This window comes from Lutra lutra, chromosome 5 (assembly GCF_902655055.1).
Source record: "Lutra lutra chromosome 5, mLutLut1.2, whole genome shotgun sequence".
In the NCBI taxonomy this organism is placed as follows: Eukaryota; Metazoa; Chordata; class Mammalia; order Carnivora; family Mustelidae; genus Lutra; species Lutra lutra.
Genome location: NC_062282.1, coordinates 19,028,987 through 19,044,116, shown reverse-complemented (window position 1 = coordinate 19,044,116; position 15,130 = coordinate 19,028,987). Strand labels below are relative to the sequence as shown.

Genomic DNA, 15,130 nt, shown 5'->3' with positions numbered 1-15,130 from the left:
ACTACCAGCAACAGGAAGCTCATTGCTTAAAATTAGCTAATTATCAAAGAATACTTTTCCATTGAACTGAGAAAAATTTATTCAAAGCTTACTATGTCCCAAGCAATCTGGATGCAGAATAAATAAAATAGTGTCCTTTCTTCAATGGATTTACATTGCTAGGCACAGAAAACCTAAGTAGTAATTTTCCTAGAGTAGAATAAGTGCCATAGATCCATATTCAGAATATTATGGAATGACATAAGAGAGGCAGACCCTGAATAATTTTAGGAAAAGTGGCATAAAACTGAATCCTGAAAGCCAAGCCAAAGCTACCTCAAAACAGAGTTGGGAGGAGCATTTTCAGGAAGTGGGAGTAAAGTGTAGGAAGGTTGAGATTCAGGAGAAATTGGACGTAAAGTATAAATGGGAGAGTGTTGAGCAAAGCAAGGCAGATCATAGACATCAATATATGGGTTCTCATTTGTTTGCAGGAGATAGATAACCATTGACAAGAAGTGTGTTCCATGAAGATTGATCTTGTAGCTCGTGAAGCATAGAGAATTCAGGACAAGATACTGGCAGACAAAAACTTCAGCCTACTACTGATATGTTTCATCAGATTTCTTTCTTCTCTGAAAATTTTGCAGAATTAGATTTAAATAGATTTTTTATAAGAATAAAGCAAATACATATATTTCACATATACATTACAAAGGAAATAACAAAATAGCATCTAGTTCTTAGTCTTTGTTTTTTGTCCTATTAATATTTAAATATATTCCAGCTTCAGAGCTGATATATATTTGGAAGGCTTGAAGTTGCTAAACCACTACTCTCTATGTTTTGTAATCTGTTTGAAGAATCGACAACACAGGAGTCTGATCTAAATTGTTAATTTCATTTACTGACAAATCTAGATTGCTAAACTCTGCAGGGCCAAAGCTAACCTAGCTTTCAGAAAATGTCCCCCCAAATCAAACTTTCCTATATATCCCCAGCAGAGCACTGCAACACTTAGAGTAGAAAAAAGGAATTTTCAGATAGGTGCTCCATGATGGAAAAAAAAAAATTCAAAGAGGCTTATTAGTAGTAAAGTTATCATCGTTTACCTAAGGATATTTGTGTTAAATGTGGATAATGAAAATTACTAATCATGCAATATTTTACTTTAACCATTAGTCTTTGACCACGAGGATTCTAGGTGTGGTAAGAGAAGAAATATAGATATAATATGGAATTGGGTAATTGTTTTTTCTAGTCCTGAATTTTATGTGTAACTATCAGTATAAATTTATGAATCTTTTGTGTAATACTTTCTTATCACTATCCATGGAAATGCTTAGAAAAGTGAAAGAGGACTCAGGACACTGAAATACTCAGTGTCAAAGATCACTACGAGTGTGCAAATTGTGGTCTTGAAATGTACTGTAAATAAATAAGAAACACAGTAATAGGGCTCCCCATATAAACATGTTTGGGGTAGAATTTTAACAAATTGAGTCTGGATTATTTTCATTACCAATTAGCACAGAGTTGTAATAGCTATTAGGAACTTATCAAAAAACTAAGGAGAAAATGAAACAGCATTCGCTGGAAAAAGATGAGAAATCTGAGCATCAAAATCTTTTTTACATGAATTAAACCATAGGGTAACCTCAGGTCTATAAGGGAAAAATTCTCATTACATAAGTCTTATTTTATAACAAAAGGAGAAGAATGATGTAATTAGTATGGGATCATTTTGTAATAGAAATAATTAATGTATTAATGGATCTAGCCTTGAGGATCAGCTAATATCACAAGAAGAGGTACAGTAAGTATCATGAGACTTCTGTTAAAAGAAAATAATACCACATATGAAGTAGTCTTGTCAAAAAATAATCACATAGGGGCGCCTGGGTGGCTCAGTGGGTTAAGCCACTGCCTTCGGCTCAGGTCATGATCTCGGGGTCCTGGGATCGAGCCCCGCATCGGGCTCTCTGCTCAGCAGGCAGCCTGCTTCCTCCTCTCTCTCTACCTGCCTCTCTGCCTGCTTGTGATCTCTCTCTGTCAAATAAATAAATAAAAATCTTAAAAAAAAAATAATCACATAGGAGCAAGATTGAGTCTCTAGTCAAAGCTATCAGTTTATAGATAAAAGGAGTGAACAGAGAAACATGTTAAAATATATTCTGAGATGGAATTGTAAGAAAAAATGAAGGAAATTCTATTTGGTTTTCTCAACAAACATATTTCAAGGAAAATACAAGCAGAGAAGAGCAGTCTTGCTGAGTTGAGAATATATGAATTTTAATGTTGAGGTAGCTAAATGTGAGGGGTACAATATTGGAGAAAAGCAGGTTAAAAAGAGAATGAGACCCAGATATTTGCTGAAGACTGGGCAAGACTGAAAAATACTTAAAAAAAAAAGAAAGATTTATTTAGTTATTGGGGATAGGAGGAGAGAAGGAGATAATCTCAAGCAGACTCCCTGCTGAGCACAAGCTCCTTCCACAGGGCTTGAACTGAAGACCCTGAGATCATGACCTGAGCCAAAGTCAAGAATCAGATGCTTAACTGACTATGCTACCCAGGCACCCCTGAAAAATATTGTGTGTAACCAGCACAATTCAGATAAGAACTCTGAAAAGTCCTATCTTATCAGTTGAGCTAAACTAGTTTTAAGGGGAAAAAGAGTTTAGACTTGCCCTAATAAAACTTAAATACAATCCTTGAAAAAATTAGGCTCATTCACAATTATCTTAATTGCTTGACAAAAACTTTAATAATTTTTAAAAGAAAGAAGAAAAATTCAGACTCTCAACAATATAACATCTGTATTTTCAGTATCCAATAGAAAATTACAGGACATGCAAAGAAAACATGTGATCCATAATTATGAGAAAACTTATGAATAGGAAAGAACAATAGCACAAAGAATAAAAAGGAACAAGTGAAAGTATTCTTGAAAGTTTCTTACAATACATATGGAGTGTTAAAATATAATTTGTAGGAAGACTGTGATAAGTTAAAAATACATATCATAAACCCTAAGTTAAAGAGGACCCGAGGAGTATATAACATAAGCCAATATAAGAGATTCAAATGGCAGAATTTTTAAAAAGACCAAGAAAGATAAAAGAGAACAAAGATGAACTTGAGGACATTTAAAATAAATACCAAGATGGTAGCCTAACCTGTGTGTATCAGTAATTGCATTAAATATAAATGATTTCATATTTAAAAGTTAGTAAAAGGCAAAAGTTGTCAAAATGTAATCTTCAGGAAACTCAATCTACAAAGTAAAAGGTTGGAAAGAGATACACAATAAGATATCTCACTATAAGAAACCTTGGCTATGTAATGTAATATATGAAAAAGTAAACATCAGGGCACCTGGGTGGTGCAGTCAGTGAGCATACAATTCTTGGTTTCATCTCAGGTCATGATCCCAGGGTCCCGAGATCAAGCCCACATCCAGTGCCAGCCCAGGCCCCTGTGCTCAGCATGAACTTGGTTTTGATTTCTCTAGTCCTCTTCCTCTGCCCCTTCCCACCCAAAATAAATAAATATTTAAACATATATAGAGAGAAAGCAAACATCTGGAGAAGGAATAGTACCAGATATTAGTAAGAAGATTTTACTATTAAAACAGGATGAACTCAGCAAGAAGATATAAAAAATCTAAAGCTCTGTATACTTATTAATAGAGCTTCAAAATGCACAAAGCATTATCTGAACCTGTTGAAAATGAAATAGACAAAAGGAAGAACTCTACAATTTTGGTTAGAGATTTTCACAGTCCTCTCCTAGTTATGACTAGAACAAACAGAAAGAAAATAAATATGAATATAGAAAATACGTGCCACAGTATCATTCAGCTTGACCTAATTGACATTCAGAGAGTGCTACACCAAATTATAGGGAAGTATATACTGTTTTCAAGTATAGGTGTTATGCACATTTAATTGGTTATATTCTGGGTTATAAGTCTTAAAATGTTAAATGAATGAGAGAGTACCATGCTTTTTGACACAAAGGAAATTAAATTAGAAATTAATTAAAAAGTTATCTAGAATATAAGCAAAAAGTTGGACATTAGACCAGCATAATTATATACAAGTTATTGATCAAAGGAAAAAAATCACAATAACAGTTAGAAAATATTTTAATTGAGTAATAATAATAAAACAAATAATCAAAATACTTATAATGCAGCTAAAGAAGTGATTAGGTGAAATTATATAACATTAAAATGCTAAAAGATTATATGCTCAGTATCAATTGTATAAATTCTTTCATGAGAATCTAAATAAAAACAAAGCAAATTAAATCTAGTGTAAGTAAAAGAAAGGAAATAGTAAAGATGAATGATGAAACATACTAACTAGAGAACAAACAAATAATAAATAAATAAAAAATAAAAATAAAATAAATAAAAAATAAAAAAATAAAGAAACACTTTTTGAAGGAAAAAAAAAAGGTCTTGTTAAAATAATAAATAAAACCAATAAACCTATGGTTAGACCAGTCCAAAAAAAAATACAAATTGCAAGTATAAGAAAATAGAAATTGCAAGTATGACTCCATACAGAGTCATAACTAAAGGTCCTAAAGACACTGAAAGAACAAAAACATTATGAACAAGTTTATGTCAACATAATGTACAGATTTCTTGATGTCACAAGTCACCAAAACTGACACAAAAAAATAGAAAGTCTGAGTATATCCAAATTTATTAATAATTGGATTTGCTTCTGAAACTTTCTTATAAGGTCTGTGCCCAGATGTCTGATGAATTCTATCAAACATACTAAGAAGAAATAAACATTAATTCTGTACAAATTCTTTTAGAAGAAAAGATTATACGATCCAGTCCAGGAATAGCAAACATGCAACAAAAATGAGGCAAAAATTTCATATATATATATATATATACACACACACGCACACACACACACACACACATATATATATATAATGTTATTATTATAATAAAATAAAACTAATAAAATGAGAAATGTTTCACACATACATACATATATATGTAAGCATCATTATATGAATATAATAGTATTAAATTAATAAGTATATTAAACATACAAGACATTTATTTAGGAATACAATCCACTAAGAATAAAAGTGAAGGAAAAAAGATAAAACAGGCAAATTATTAAGGCATTCTATCATCTGTTAAAGAAAGGGAGGGAAAATTTGCACAGGAAGAACCTCAGCCTACAGCACAGCTTTTCAAAATCTTGATGAGTTGGGTAGGAACTTCCTGGACAAGAGTTGTCCATAGAAAGATTTCCATAGCAAGTGAGAAGATGCCTATGCTAGGACCCCTACAATGCCTGTTGGTCAGCTTGGAGCAGCCCAGGGTGAGCATGGCCTTTCATTCCCCTGAGCTCCCTGAGGCAGACCCTCTTAAAGAAAATTTGAGCAGCATATTTTCATGGTTGCCAAAATAAATACCTGTGGTCCATCCTGAGAAGATTAGAGTTGCTTTAACACTTAAAAATTATATAGTAGATTTCATTGTGTTAACGGAAGAAAGAAGAAAATCCATTTAATTTCCCCAAAATAACCTTTAGAATTTTTAATAAAATCAACCATTCATATAAAAAAAAACTAATAAATCTAGGAAGGGAAGACAAATTCTTTATGCTAGATAAGTGATATCTATCAAAACCTTAGATCTAAAATTATGCTTAGTTAAAAAAAGAATTTTTTAAAAGATTTTATTTATTTATTTGTCAGAAAGAGAGGGGGCAGGGCACAGGCAGAGAGAGCAGCAGGCAAAGGGAGGAGCCGTCCCTCCACCTAGCAAGGAACTCCAAACGGGATTTGATCCCAGGACCCTGGAATACTGACCTGAGCTGAAGACAGATGCTCAACCAACTAAGCCACCCAGCTGTCTCAAAAAATAACTTTTTCATATATAATATCAGGAACAAGGCAAAGCTGTCTGCCTTCACCACTTTAAATTATTCTATTAAAGTCCTAGAAAGTACAGGAAAGAAAAATATATATATATATATAATTTAGAAATAAAACTTTAGGCGCCTGGGTGGCTCAGTGGGTTAAAGCCTCTGCCTTTGGCTCGGATCATGATCTCAGGGTCCTGGGATCGAGCCCCAGATCGGGCTCTCTGCTCAGTGGGGAGTCTGCTTCCTCCTCTCTCTCTGCCTGCCTCTCTGCCTACTTGTGATCTCTGTCAAATAAATAAATAAAAATAAAACATTAAATTTTCTTTGTTCATGAGGACATGATGCAGATATAAAATATCATAAAGGATCAAAAAAGGTATTAGAACATATCATTTTATTTCATGAGTCCATAAGATAATAGATCAATATACCAAATTCAATTATAGTCTGTAGAGAATAGCCATAAATAGAATATAAAAATCAATGCCATTGACAATATCATCCAAAAATACTAACTATCTAGGGATAAAGTTAACAAAATTTATCTAAATACTATAAAAAAAAAACTAAGAAACATTGCTGAGAGAAATTAAAGATGACCTAAAAACTATAAATGGAGAGACGGACCATTTTCAAGAAATGCAAGCCTCAATATTGTTACAATGTTAGTTCTTCCCAAACTTATTTACACATATTCAAAGCAATCTGAAGCAAAATCTCAGCAAGATTTTTAATTTCAGAAATTGGCACTAATTCTACAATTTATAATTAAATATAAATCATATAGAATACCTAAGTTTTTTTTTAAGCAAATTTGGAGGATTTATACTGCCTACTTTTAAGATTTCCTCTTAAACCACACTAAGTATCTTACCCATGTAAAAAGATACTGGTGTATAATACAGAAATCATAAACATGGGAAAGATAGGAAAAATATAAGAAAACATAAGAAAGGTCTTCATGAAGAAGAAAATTTAGAAAAAAAAATGTTCTGATCTTAGGTTAGGCAAAGTCTTTCTTGATAGGATGCAAAAGCATTAAGTATTCAAAAATATGATACAATTTATCTAACCTTATTACTCTTTCCTGTAGACAACTTTTAAAAATGAAAGGGAAGCCTGAGATGGAAAGAAAATAATTGACCTAGATTATTAGACAAAGGACTTGGGTACACACCTTAGAAGATCTCTACAACTTCAAGATCAACAGTCCAATAAAACATGGGCAAATATTTGAACATGCACTTCCCCATAGAAGATATGTGAATGTCTCATAATCGCATGAAGAGACTGAACATTAATAGTGGTCAGAAAGATGCAAATTAAACCACAATGGAACACCACTCCATGCCACTAGAATGGCTAATACCAAGACTTGTCAAGTGTTGGTGAGGATGTGGAACAGCCTAGTCTCTCATATATTGCTGGATGCAGTGTGAAATAATTGGAAAGTTTCACATCAACTTTGTCCATATAATGAGGTAATTTGATTTCTAGGTATTTGGCCAAGAGAAAGTTAAACTAATACACAGAAAATAACTTGTACATGAATATTCACAGTAGTTTTACTTAAAAACAAAACAAAAACAAAAAAACTCCAAACTGAAAAAAATACAAATATCTACTAAGTGAATGAATAAACCACAGAACTGTATACAAAATAACACTACTTGGTAATGAACGAATGAACTGCTAATAAACATGAAAGCAAAGATGAAACAAAAACAGCCTGCTCAGCGAAAGAAGCCAGATACAGAAGAACACAACTTCTAAGATTTCATATGAAATTTTGGAACAGAAAAAACTAACCTTTTAATTAGAGAAAGCCTTTTGCCTCAGGCAGAAGAATGATATGTGAAGGATGTGGATAATTGGAAAGAAAACTGTATGGGCTATAGAAATGTTTTATAATAATAAGTAAGATGATAGTTCCAAGGTTATATCTGTTTTTACTCTTCATCAAAGCATACACCAAAGCATACATCTGTGTATGTTTTATGGAAAGTATACCTCAATAGTGTTAGCTATTTTTAATTTTAAAATACAAGGTAATTAATGGGATGATATTTTTGGTGGCACAATCTTGCAAACATAAAATCAGTTTGTGGTGTTGTGTTTCAGACATTTGAGTACATTAATGCATTGATTTAAATATTAATTAAACAAAAAAAATTTAAAATCTCTCATATTCATTATGAAGCCTTGACTTCAATGTAAAATTGAGTAGTTAAACCATGTTCCTATCTCATTTCAGTAGTCAACATTCACATAATAGTCACATTGTCATATAGAAAAAAAATAGAATTATTTTCAAAGCAATTTGAGGTTCCTATGTAAAGATAAAATATACACTGTAAATACAACAATATTCGTGATGTATTAACTGGTTAATAACATTTTTCTTTTAGTTTTCTGCTCTACTTTTTAGTTCAGCAAAATTGTTTATTCTTTAAACAAAATTATACATACTAAATGAGTGACTATATCCTTTATAGATAGTATCATCAGGATGAAACAATAAAAACGCTCAAAAATCCCCAAACTTCTATGGGTGTTATGCTAATTTATTTGGAAAGTAAAGTCTGTTTTGACAAATAATTTATATGTTTTTATTTTAAAAAAGAACAGTTTAAACAGGTCATCTACCAAAAAAGAGATAAAACATCTATGTTGGCACAGCAAAAGTAACACAAGATTTCATCTCAAGTTCAGTGAAGCTATACGAAAAATCTCAATTGAATGTTAAAGCAAGTAATGGGAAATGCTTTTAGGCTCAAACAACAGTTAGCAAAAAAAACAACCAAAAACAAACCCCACAATTTTAATGTAGCAGGAATTGAGAAAGCCTGACAACAACTTAAAAACTATTTTGCAGTGAGAATAAAAATGTGAAGGTGATTCTGAGGCATCCAATTAAAGTAAAGGCACATGAACCAGGATTTAAAGGATTGGGGAAGTCATGACAGCGCTTATGCTTAATAATTCTAGACTAACAACCCAGAGAGTTTCTTTCCAGATGATAGCTTGATTCTGCCTAACTTCCTTTTTAAGCTTTCTTCCTTTTATTCTTTCCTCCCTCCGTCCTTCCTTTTCTTCCTTTCCTCCTTCCCTCCCTCCCTTCTTTCTCTTCTTCTCTTTCTTTCCTCTCATGGTTAAAAACACATAACATGAGATCTACCTTGTTCACAAATTCTGAGTGAAATACAAACTTCTTAATTATAAGCATGATGTTTTACAACCTATCTCCAGAGCTTCATCTTGCATGGCTAAAACATATACTCATTATACAACAACTCCCCTTCCCCCCTAGCCCCAAAAGCCCTTGGCCACAATCATTTACTCTCAAGTGTGACTGCTTTCGATAACTCATATCCATGGAATCATAGACGATCCTATTTCAATATTTACCATATATGTTTGTTTAACTTTCTTATTTTACTTAGCAAAATGTCTTCAAATTATGTCAATGTACATTTACGTTTTTTCATCTCTTAGCTCTTATGGGTAATGTTCAATAAACATGGCATCGCAACTATCTCTTCGAGATTCTGATTTCAACTCTTTTGAATAAACACAGAGAAACGGGATGGCTGGATCACATGGTAGTTCTACTTTTAGTTTTTGAAGAACCTCCATACTGTTTTCCATAGTGGCTCCACCAATTTACATTTCCACAAATGACAACAGAACCTTTGAACAAATGTTCAGATTTCTCCACACTCTTGCCAAAACTTGTCTTTAAAAAAATAATAATAATAAATAAATAAATCATCTTAACTGGTCTGAGGTGACACTTTGCATTTTCTATTGCACTTCCTCTAGGATTAGTGATGTAGAGCATCTTTCCATGTTAGTCTTTTTTTATCTTCTTTGAGATGCCTGGATGATTCAGTCCATTAAGCATCTGCCTTTGGCTCAGATCATGATCTCAGGGTCCTGAGATTGAGTTCTGCTTTAGGCTCCTTACTCGAGGGGAGCCAGCTTCTCCCTCTGTCTGCTGTTCCCCCTGCTTGTGCTCTTTCTTTCTCTCTAACAGAGAAAGTAATACAATCTTAAAAAAAAAAAATTCCAGTGAAAAATCGTCAAACACATTACAATAACCTGCAATTTACTATCAACACTAATTTGATAATTTTTAAAATTTTACCTTTTTTGGCACTTCTAAACTTTTGATTTTGTAGTAACATATGTCCAATTGCAACTTCTAGACAACTTGTAAATTAAGCATATTTAAGAAAATGCCTTCCCTGATCAGTCAATTAATACAATATAGCAACAGGAAAAGACTGTGTCTAGTAATGACAGCCAATGCCACAAACAGCGAAATATTTAATGATCAGAACAGATAAACTTCTTTTTCTGGCCCATACTGTTCAAGAGTTTTGCTGGTTTATGTCTCACTGTCCTTCTAGAGGTGATTCAGAAATTAAGGATTTTTTTCAACCTGGGACTTTTCCTTAACATGTGACTTGGAAATTCATTATTAAGCTGACAGAAGGGGAACTAGTAAAATAATTAATATAAGAAGGTTTGATGACCAAGACCTGAAAGTTATGCATGTTTTTCCACTTACTCATAATTGACTATCAGTCATAGGGCTGTATTTCATTTCAAAGAAGTATGAAAAACGTATTGCACAATGCGTTATTGAAGAAAATAAAACAGGCTTTGGTGGACATCTAGCAATCTCTCCCACCAGATTTTTAAATCCGTCTGTTCTTTTCTATTTTCTTTCTTTCTTTTTTTCGTTTTTGTTTTTGTTGTTGTTGTTGTTGTTTTTTAGAGAGGGGTTAGTAGGGGCAGAGGGAGAGAGAGAATTTCAAGCAGGCTCCACGCTCAACACAGAGTCCAATGTGGGGCTGGATCTCAGGACCCTGCAATTATGACCTGAGCTGAAATCAAGAGTTGAATGATTAACTGACTGAGCCACCCAGGTGCTCTTCCAACTATTCTTAAATTAAAAATCATAGCTATAAATGAACAAACTTTAATGATTGAAAATAAGTTCTAGAATCAAACAGTAAAAGACAGATATAAATATTATCTATGAAGATAATAATAACAAATAAATTTCTAATCCAGAACAACAAATGGCAGAGATCAACAAAATAATATGTTCAAATATAGTAAGGTAAAGACTTGTCTAACAGGAAATCTAAAGATGACCAAGCTAACATTCTAAAGGAAAGATGACCAACATCTGGGTGGCTCAGTCAGTTAAGCTTCTGATGCTTGGTTTTGGCTCATGTCATGGTCTCAGGTCTTGAGATTGAGCCCCGAGTCAGGCTCCAACCTCAGCATGGAGCCTGATTATCCTGTTCCCTCTGCTCCTACCCTGCTGTCTCACTCTCTCTCATACATAAATAAAAATCTTTTAAAATAAATTTTTATTTATTTTAAAATATTTAATATATGTTAACATATATTTATATGTTTAATATATGTTAATATAAATTTTTTAAGACTTTATTTATTTATTTGAGAGAAAGACAGTGAGAGAGAACATGAGCGAGAAGAAGGTCAGAGGGAGAAGCAGACTCCCCATGGAGCTGGGAGCCCGATGCAGGACTCGATCCCGGGACCCCGGGATCATGACCTGAACCGAAGGCAGTCATCCAACCAACTGAGCCACCCAGGCGTCCCATGTTAACATAAAATATTTTTTTAAAAGATATATGAAAATTGGGCACCTGGGTGGCTCAGTGGGTTGAGCCGCTGCCTTCGGTTCAGGTCATGATCTCAGGGTCCTGGGATCAAGTCCCGCATCAGGCTCTCTGCTCAGCCAAGAGCCTGCTTCCCTCTCTCTTTCTCTCTCTCTCTCTCTGCCTCTCTGCCTACTTGTGATCTCTGTCAAATAAATAAATAAAATATAAAAAAAAAAGATATATGAAAATACAAAAACAAAAGTACTTTATGGCTCCAGATCCCACCAGAAAAATACAACTAAACATGTACTTCATCAAAAGGAAAAATGCAAGAAAGAAATTGAGCAAATAATTTAGTAGAGCTAAATGACATTTAACTGCCAAAATAACTGAATAAGCCGTGCATATATTTTGAGATTATGTTACTGTTATGATTGTTCAATCTAAAGAAAAATTACAATAACTAAGTCAATCCAAGCATCATACGTGAAAGAATTTCCCCTTTGTTACCGGATTTTTTTTAAAGATTTTATTTATTTATTTGACACAGAGAGAGAGAGATCACAAGTAGGCAGAGAGGCAGGCAGAGGGAGAGAGAAGGGGAAGCAGGCTCCCCACTGAGCAGAGAGCCCAATGCGGGGCTCGATCCCAGGACCCTGAGACCATGACCCGAGCCAAAGGCAGAGGCTTAACCCACTGAGACACCCAGGCACCCCTACTTAATTTTGCAAATACTGCCACTACTCTATATTCTCTCTTACACACACAATTTCTTCCCAGTCAATAAATAATAAGTGAGGCAGTAGAGAAATTGTAGAAGTATATTCCTTAGGGGATTCAGTTGCCATATATTCTGTACATACAGTTTGAATATGTTGACTGTGGACTGCATGTGCAAACATATTTGTCATAGTTAAGAGTGCAAGTATACTTCTACTCTGGCATTATTACACCAAAACAGGTGAGAAGTTTTCAAATGAACTTCCACTCACATGTTCCATATGGATAGCTATTTCTCAAATGATTTCCTCAGCCACTTAAATATATAATATGTCAGAGGGGGAAAAAAATTCTTGGCAGTTCATGCTGAATGTATGTCAATCATGTACAAAATTCAAGCTAACAAAATCCTCTTTTTGTGAAAAAGTAAAATGAAATAATTCTCAGAAAAAAAATAGTTGATTTAACTGATGTAGCTTCATCTTTTATCAAAAAAGACCTAACACTAAATACAATAACTTTGTTTTTCATATCTTAAAATAACAGGTATCTTATGGTCTTTATTAGCCACCACAGACTTGGCTGTTACACATCATTTTGGGAATTTACACTAAAATTATTACAACCCTCACCTGGGGCTCCAAGACCATATACACATGACAGCAAAGAGAAATCAGGACATATCTTTAACACCGTGCTGGGAAATCTCTTTAGATAAATATCCTAGTTTATTGCTTACAAGTTCTGCTTTCCACCCAATAATAATAGAATCCAATACTGCCAAGTTTTCTGCCACATTATAGTAAGGACCTACTTTCCTCCAGTTTCCAGTAGCATGTTTTTCATTTTGAACTCACCAGAAGTACCTTTAATTTTTTACCAACATACTCTTCATGATGATACCTATATTCTCTAAGGTAAAAGAAACATTTGGGGAGGGGGGGCTCCTGGGTGGCTAAGTTGGTTAAGCATTTGACTCCTGATTTTGGCTCAGGTCATAATCTCAGGGTCCTGAGATTGAGACCCACATCAGCTCTGTGCTCAGTGTGGAGTCTGCTCAATTGTATCTCTCCCTCTTTCTCTGTCCCTTCCACTATTTGCTCTCCCTCTCTCTTTCTAAAATAAATAAAATAAATAAATCTTTAAAAAAAAAATTCTCTACCAAGCTTTTTTTTTCACATTTTCTTCAGTAAGCATTTATTAATTATCGAGAAAAAGTATTCCTAAAACACTTGAGATGTCCACTCAGAGAACTTCTCTAGACTTTCCAGCTCTTACTCTGCCCCAAAGCTCTCCTCCTCAAGAGTTGGGCGGGTCCTCTTACAACAAGCACTTGTCTTCTACCCTCCATGTCCCCCCACCTCCACAGGGCCCACCGTAGGGCCTGAAATGAAGAATCCAGTCCAGAAAGTTGGCATGCAGAAGAAAAAGTATACATTCACCTAGTTTAAAAACACTCAAGATGCTTTGTCCTGAACTTTAAGCAGCACATGTGACCTGGTCCATTTGGGTTTCAAGTTCAAAGGCATCAAGCCGGTGCTGGGGGTGAGCAGCTAACATATCTTTCAAAAGCCGCTTAACCCCTTCAGACATGGAAGTCCTTAGTTTCTGAGGGATATACAACTCTATCTTTGGGTTTTCCAGCAGGGCCTCTCCAACAGGGACATATTTGGTCCCCTGTTTGATAGAGGTCCCAGGAGCTCCTTCTTGGTCTCAGGGTCAATGAAAGTGATTCTATCATTGCCTGATGATAACCCCGCAGAGCAAAGATGCCAGCCTTGCCTGCGTAGTGTCCCTCCCAGACTTGGGGGGCCATGAAGACGTCTGAGTGTTAGGCCGAGGACGGCCAGTACTTACTCACATTCACATTTTTGTTGTCTCGATGGCCCTCTTTTCCCCGGGGGGCTAACCCCACACAGACCTTGCTTAGTCCAACGTCTGCCATCTTGAGGATGGGGGTGCCAGACCTCTCGGTGATGAGGATGTCATCTGGCTTTAGGTCCCTTTGCACGATGTGGTTTTTGCGCAGGAAGGCAATGGCGCCCATGAGCTGTAGCACGAAGCTTTTGTTGGTGGCTGGGGCGGCCTCCGGGATGGGACGTCCTGCTTCAGGTCTCCACCTTCACAGAACTCATGACAAACCAGACAGAGCAGAGCTCCTCAGACAGCCCAGGAGTCTCTCTCCTTTGAACGCCATCTCCACCAGGTGCAGGTCAAGCTTCGAGCTCTTGCTGTGGTTCCTGACCCCGGCGAGCCCGTCGCGCTGCAGGTCGCGCTCCTCAAACCGCATGACGTTCTGGTGGCGCTGCTGGAGGCTGGTCAGGACCCAGAATTTGGCCAGCGCCAGCTCCAGGGTCCCGGGTCGTCGCAGCGGACCTCCTTGACCGCCCCCCAGGCCCCGCTGCGCCTGGCCCCTGCCTGCTAAACCACGCGGTAGCTGCCGTGTGGAATCCACCCCCCTGCAACAGGCTGTACCGCAGCCTCACAGACACGCCGCCCCACTCTGGCCGCCGCCGCACCAGGTCTGTCACTCCCGGGGCCTTGGCTGCCACCGGATCCACGGCCTGGCCCGCTGCCAGCCTCAGCACCCCGAGGCGCCCTCTCTGGCATTGCATTGTGCATGCATATTTCTACCAACCGACTCTGCACAGCAGTCTAGGCTCTTTGCTCCCAGTGTCTCAAAGTTCCTCCAGCTTCTACCCATCTCTCTATTCCTAACTCACTGTGGTGCGTTTAGGTATCCGCTATCAGAGCCCCAGTCTCCGTACCCAAATCTGTATCCTTTTCTTACTGCTGTTGTAACAAAATATCACAGTCTGGGTGCTTTAAAACAAAAAGAATTTGTTCTCCCATCATACTGGAGACTTAAAATCC

General features: G+C 36.0%; 1 pseudogene; it reads right to left on the bottom strand.

Annotated features, from left to right (window-relative positions):
- Positions 1-13,735: 13,735 nt before the first annotated feature.
- On the bottom strand, positions 13,736-14,871 carry LOC125101113 (serine/threonine-protein kinase 35-like; annotated as a pseudogene).
- Between the last annotated feature and the right edge of the window lie 259 nt (positions 14,872-15,130).